Genomic DNA, 6570 nt, shown 5'->3' with positions numbered 1-6570 from the left:
TGTTAGCTTAAAGAGTTCAAAGAAGGGTTGTTTTGTTTCTTTTATTCTACAGGACTATCCAACAACCCCCTCCTAGCCGACCCAATGGTCCTACAAGTGGTATCAGAGCCGAGATGCCTCAGAAGGACTAATCGCCGTCTGAAGCAACAAAACGATGACCGAAGCTAGTGACTACCCACCAGCATTCGAGGGGGAGTTTTTTGTCTGGAAACAAAAAATGGAGGTATATCTAAACTCAGATATTGGTATTTTTCTAATAATGAAATCCAGTTACGAGGAACCGAAGAACGCGAATGGTGAAGAACTCGATTTACGCCTCTGGAACAAGAAGCAGCGTGACGAGTCAATGGCAAACGGTCGGGCAACATTTCACATTCTAAGCGCAATACCAACTAAAGATTTCGACAGAGTCGGAGAGTATAAAAGCGCAAAAGAACTTTGGGAAAAGTTCTTAAAACTCTACGAAGAACAAGTCAAAATTGAATCCAACACCGATTCAACGCCAGAACAGTCCGAGAATGAGGAAAATGCCGAGATAGTCGATCTACATCCCGAGGACACAGAAAGCTCATCCCAGGTGAGCATCAATGAAGGGGGAGAGATATTGGAAGAAAGCAACTCAACAGGGGGAGAAACAACGACCGACGAGGTAAATAAGGTATGACCTCTACCCTCTGAACAACTGGTTCAATTAATCAAATTACCTGAAGATTTTTACGAATCAAAAATTGAATCATCAAAAGAATTTTTCGAATTACAAAATGCTTTGACAAAAGATTCTTGCGAATCACAAAGTATTTTTTCGAAAACTTTTTCCGGATCTAAAAATTTTTCCGAATTACAAATTATCTCATTGAAAGAGTTTTTCGAATCGCAAAATGATTTGACAAAAGATTCTTGCAAGTTACAAAATATTTTGTCGAATGAATCTTGCAAATTAGAAAAATTGTCAAACAAATTTTTACTAATTATTTTGTCAATACAATTTCTTGCATGTTTAATATTTATTACTTTAAACCTGAAAGAAATAGCCTGTCGATTAAAGTATCTCGACAAACTATTAATAGATATTAACATGATACAATTTTTCGCATGTTCAAATTTTCTTACTTCAAATTTGAGAAATTGTAATAAATTGAAATGGAAAATTAAAACTTTCTGATATAAGTATTAGAATAAAATAAATAAATAAATGCATAGAAATTTTTTTAATGTTATCAATTTTCTTAAATTTTCTTGCATAAATTTTTGGGCTTAGAAAGATTTTTTATGGTGAAAACTTAGAAATTTTTCAAAAGTTATTCTTTGACTTAGAAATTTTTTTCCTTAACTTGGAAATATGTTTTCTCGAAAAATTATTGAAATAGATTTCTATAATTTTTCTAAGTGTCAAACCCTTAGATTATTTTTTTAACCCGATTTTTATTGTGATCAAAGGGGGAGAAGGGAAAGTATAAGTCTAGGGGGAGGTAAAAATTGAAAATTGAAAATTTTTGAAATTTAATTTTTTCTATCTTGTTGCACATTATTGCAATAACTTGTTTTAATTTTATGTCTAGTTTTGACCCTAGCTTAACTTAGGTTGATCACACCAAAAAGGGGGAGATTGTTGGAACCCCAAGATTGTTTTGGTGTGATCAACAAGTTAAGTTAGGTCCTGGTGTTTCTAACCTTGTGTCTAAGTGTGCAGGAGCTTAGGAGCACAGGTACTCGAGCGGAAGACGCAGCTAGCAAGAAGGACGGTAGTCCGAGGGACGAGGTGCTGCGGAAGAGTACACCGGCGGACGAGAAGGAAGCGTGCGGTGGTTCCGAGGGACGAAAGCCGGAGCGGAAGATTGCTCGGGGAGCAAGAGACGCAGCGGAAGATTGCTCGAGAAGGATGACACGCGGTGCGTCCGAGGGACGAAGACTGCGGATGAGTACGTTGGCGGGTGAGAAGGAAAAACGTGGCGATTCCGAGGGACAAGAAGCCGGAGGGAAGCCCGCTCAAGAAGACCGAAATTTGGGTTCAGGTGAGCCCTTTTCTGGATGGCAGAGATCACCCAAGTGAGTGGATCAGGAGGAGAAGAACCTGACCGAGAATGGACTGAACCAGAGAAGAGGTCCCAGACGAAAAAGTCAATGTTTGTTGACTTTGGGCTCTGGGGCGCCCGGAGCAGTCCGGGGTCCGGGCGCCCGGAGCAGTCCGAGGCGCCCGGAGCCCTCTGGGCGCTCGGAACCCCTTCGGGTGCCCGGACCGTGAAGTTTGACCAGATTGAGTCAATCTCGATCTAGACGTTGGGGGATAAAGTTTTATCCTCCCCAGGGCGCCCGGAACCCTTCCAGGCGCCCCGACCAAGGCTATAAATATAGCCTTGGTCCAGAAGCTTTTTCAATGAACTCTGAATTGTAATTCCAACGCTTGTAAGCTTTAGTCTAGAGTTGAGCTTCTGTTTTCTGCACTTCAACGCTGTACGAGGCTTCTCCGCCTGCAGGAGTTTTTAGTGAGCTTAATCTTCCTTGGATTAACAACCACATTGGTTGTAACCAAGTAAATCCTTGTGCCTCGCTTTTTCTTTATGTTTTTAATTTATCAGCTTACTTTATATATACAAGTGTTATCTTAAAGAGTTCGAGGAAAATTTGTTTTGTTTCTTTTATTCTACAGGACTATCCAACAACCCCCTTCTAGCCGGCCCAACGGTCCTACAAAATCTCCCCTTTTTTTCTTTTCTTTTCTTTTGGTTTGGCCGACCCCTTGCTTGGGCACCAAGCAAGGCTTGGCTGACCTCCTTCTATGGTAGGAAGCAAGGCTTGGCCGACCCCTTGCTTGAGCACCAAGTAAGGATGTGGCTGACCCCTTTCTTGGGTAGGAAGCAAAACCATAATGGGTGAATGCGAGGCTTTATAGAGGCTACAACAGGGACCGAGAGGAGGAATTGATTTTGGCCTCCTGATAGACTTGAGCTTCCTGTGTTCGACCCGAACACCCAACTCAAGTTCATCAATAATAACTCATGCCACTAAAAAGTTATTATTGAACTACCATACCAATCCCATATTACAATATGAGCTCCTACTTATCATGAGTGTGTTAGTCTCCCTGTGTTTAAGATATCGTATGTCCGTTAATTAAATGAGTTACTGACAACTCACTTAATTAACATCTAGCTCTAAGAGTAGTCCCACTCAACATTATTATCATGTTGGACTAAGTCCACCTGCAGGGTTTACATGATAATCCTTATGAGCTTCTCAAGAGGACATCATCGACCTAGATTATTAGGACATAATTTCCTTTTATAATCAACAATACACCATATAAATAATATTATTTTCCAACTTATCGAGCCTATTGATTTAATTGAATAAATTTCACCTTTTGATAAATTAAAGAAATAAATACTAAGTATATGTGTTTATTATTATATCGGAATTAAGAGTACACACATCCATAATAACAGAGATTTTGTTCTTTTATGTTGTCAGTATAAAAAGAACAACCTCAAATGGTCCTGCTCAATACACATATAGTGTGCTAGTGTAATTATATAGTTAAGGCAAACTAATTTCAAATTACACTATAATCGTTCCATTGGTTTGCCCCTATCCATCTCGGTCGTGAGCTACTATTTATAATTTATAAGGAACTGATAACATGATCTTCTGTGTGGCACCACACACCATGTTATCTACAATATAAATTAAATAGACAACTGCATTAACATGCAACATTTGACTAGAGTGATTTTCATTTCAAAATATAAATGTTCATACAAAAAGCTAGGCTTTTAGTATACATCCTAACATAGACTTAGGGGAAGGCTTGTGATATAGTGCATAATGGTGGGGTCCGATAAAGCCAGGCAGTCAGAAGTTAAGGGGACATGATAGTCAGAAGGTAAGAGGACGTGATAGTCAGAAGTTAAGGGGATGTGACAGTCAAAAGTCAAGGGGACATGACAGTTAGAAGTCAAGAGGACATGACAGTCAGAAGTCAAGGGGACATGACAGTCAAGGGGACGTGACAATCAGAAGTCAAGGGATGTGGTAGTCAAAAGTCAAGGCGACGTAGCAGTCGGTAGGGAAAGAAGCGGTAGGACCGTCTAATGGCATTAGCAACAAGGTTCCCGGTCGGGTTCTCACAGACCAAGACCCTAGATCTGACACATCCAGATTTGAGACATGGTGGGCAGTCGGGGTGATGTCTGACCTGCTCTGACTGGTCGAGTTTCCACAGGTCGGTTATATCCAGGCCTGGTCCTTCCAATAGGTCAACTCTCGACCATCCCGAGCTTCCTTGGAGGGTCTGTTCCAGGGACTTTTTTCCTGGTTTCTGACCTCTAATGTTTCATGTTCTTGTTTGAGTGTGCACAAAACTCAAGTACTGTTGGCTCAGTCATTGTCATTCGCCAACGCCAAGTGGGGGGTCCATTCTTGTGGGCACACACGAGAAGGGTGTCCCAGTCGCCTCTCTGTCAACACCAGTAATAACTCATTCGACCTCCGTCTGACTCAGATTCCGGACAAGATCAACTCACTTTGTGTTCTTTTTCGATGATGTGCTGCAAACGTACTCTTCAACTTTGATCAACAACCCTAATATTATAATTTATTCTTATTTGTTGTCATACATTGTTTACTATTGCACTTCAAGTTTTTTATATATTTTTTAAAAGGTTTCTCTACCCTCTTCTGGAAATGAGAGATTTAAATAAGAATTGTTAGATTATATAATTAGAATTATTTGTTTATGGCTTTGAGGACAATTTAGTCTTTTACTTTTTTTATTTAGGGTTTAGATTTTCTGATAATTCTCTATATAAGACTTTATACTCTTTATTTTTTATCAACCCTTTTTTTTTGATTCATCAATAAAGACGACTATTTTTCTTTGGTATCAATTTCTACACAAATCACTTTAATTTTAATTACACATGTTAGTCTGTACTTAGCACTGTTGTGAATTCTTACATATCTATCTTGCTTAATATATTATAAGTCACTGTATGCTCAATATCTTGGTGATTTTCACATGCTTAATTTGCTAAATATTTTTAGAAATATCGGATGATAAGTTGTCAAATTTGCGTGCTAAGTTCATTTCTTAATATTGTTAGCTAAATGTTGCATCTTGTTGATTAGTTAGTTAAGTTAATTGTTGTTTATTCCACTGTGTAATATTTGTTTATTTTTAAATCTTTGCTATCACTTGTAAAATTTATAAAATATAATTCACCTATCTCTCGAGAGTTAAATTAGATTCTACATCTTCTACCTGCACGACCACAATGGCCCCTAAACAACGAGGCAGCTTGGCCGAGTGGATTCTCTCTGACCTCAACTTCCAATAGGCGTTGGCACGAAACTGACCCAATGAAATTATCTACTTAGAAAGCAATATTGGGGTAATGACCAGACAACACCAAAATATAACCCAATAATTGTTGCCCTTAGAGCAACAATTCACTCATGGGGCTAGCCAGCGGATGATATTGGGCTTCGTGAACGTAAGTGATAACATTATTTTTTTTCTCTCACGCAAAGGCTAATCCTTTTCATCTTCTTCGAGCTCTTTCGCTCTCTCACGCATGCACATGAGCTTCACATCTTAGCCAATCGCTAACTTGATCGTCAGAGGGATTGTGCCAGTAACACCGATCCAATTGATGAGCTTTGATAATTAGCAGGACACCAGGGGAGAATACCGCCGTAGTTCCAAAGGAAGGAGGAGAGGAGAAGCCTGAACATGAACAGGTGAAGAAGGACCCCTTCAATTATGAAGTTGGAAATAACTAAAGCATAAGAAACTAATGAGTTTAATTATAGCATTGTAGCAAAAGGTGATCACACCTCAAGCGTCCTTCATAATTCGTCTATATATTATATGAAAGGAAGTAAATCATAGAGTCAACTTATAACCGACTATCAAATTACCTTGAGCAGAGTGAGAGCAAACAAGGAGCAAGAACAAAGAGATGTTAATGTGAACTTGACCTAGGGTTTTAAGGCAAAGATTAACATTGGTGAACTTCCATTAGAGCTCATGTCACAAGAGCTCATGTCACAAGAGGAAGAAGTAGAATGAGGATATGTGGTAAAAAGACGATTCACTCACTCTCAATATCCCCACCAACCTGAAGTCGAATGAGGATATGATCCTTTATAAGATGTTTTAGAAATATGACAATTATTTAGATGAAAGTTGACTCAATTTTTACCTCCTATCCTCGTGCCACCTGATATGTCCCACCAATGTCCTTTTGTCATGTTTTAACACTATCATGCTATGAATTGACATAGGCATCTTAATTCAGATCAAGTTGGACATCTTTGTTCTCTACCTTGGCACGATGGAGAGATTTCATTAACAATAGAAGCATCTCGAAGCTTCATCACGAATGTTCAAGCGGTAGCCACATGTGTGTCAGCAAGAAGCACATTCGTCGCTTGTGACCTAGGATTGGCTATCGCAAATAATTTCTTGGTTGGATTAGCATCGTATTAGTTTAAACATTAATATACATCATCTTTTTAAATAGTATATCATGTATCTATTATATTACATTTTTCACGAATGTTCAAGCGGTA

The sequence above is a fragment of the Zingiber officinale genome, chromosome 8A (assembly GCF_018446385.1).
Source record: "Zingiber officinale cultivar Zhangliang chromosome 8A, Zo_v1.1, whole genome shotgun sequence".
NCBI classification, from domain to species: Eukaryota; Viridiplantae; Streptophyta; class Magnoliopsida; order Zingiberales; family Zingiberaceae; genus Zingiber; species Zingiber officinale.
Note: the sequence above shows the minus strand (reverse complement) of the source record.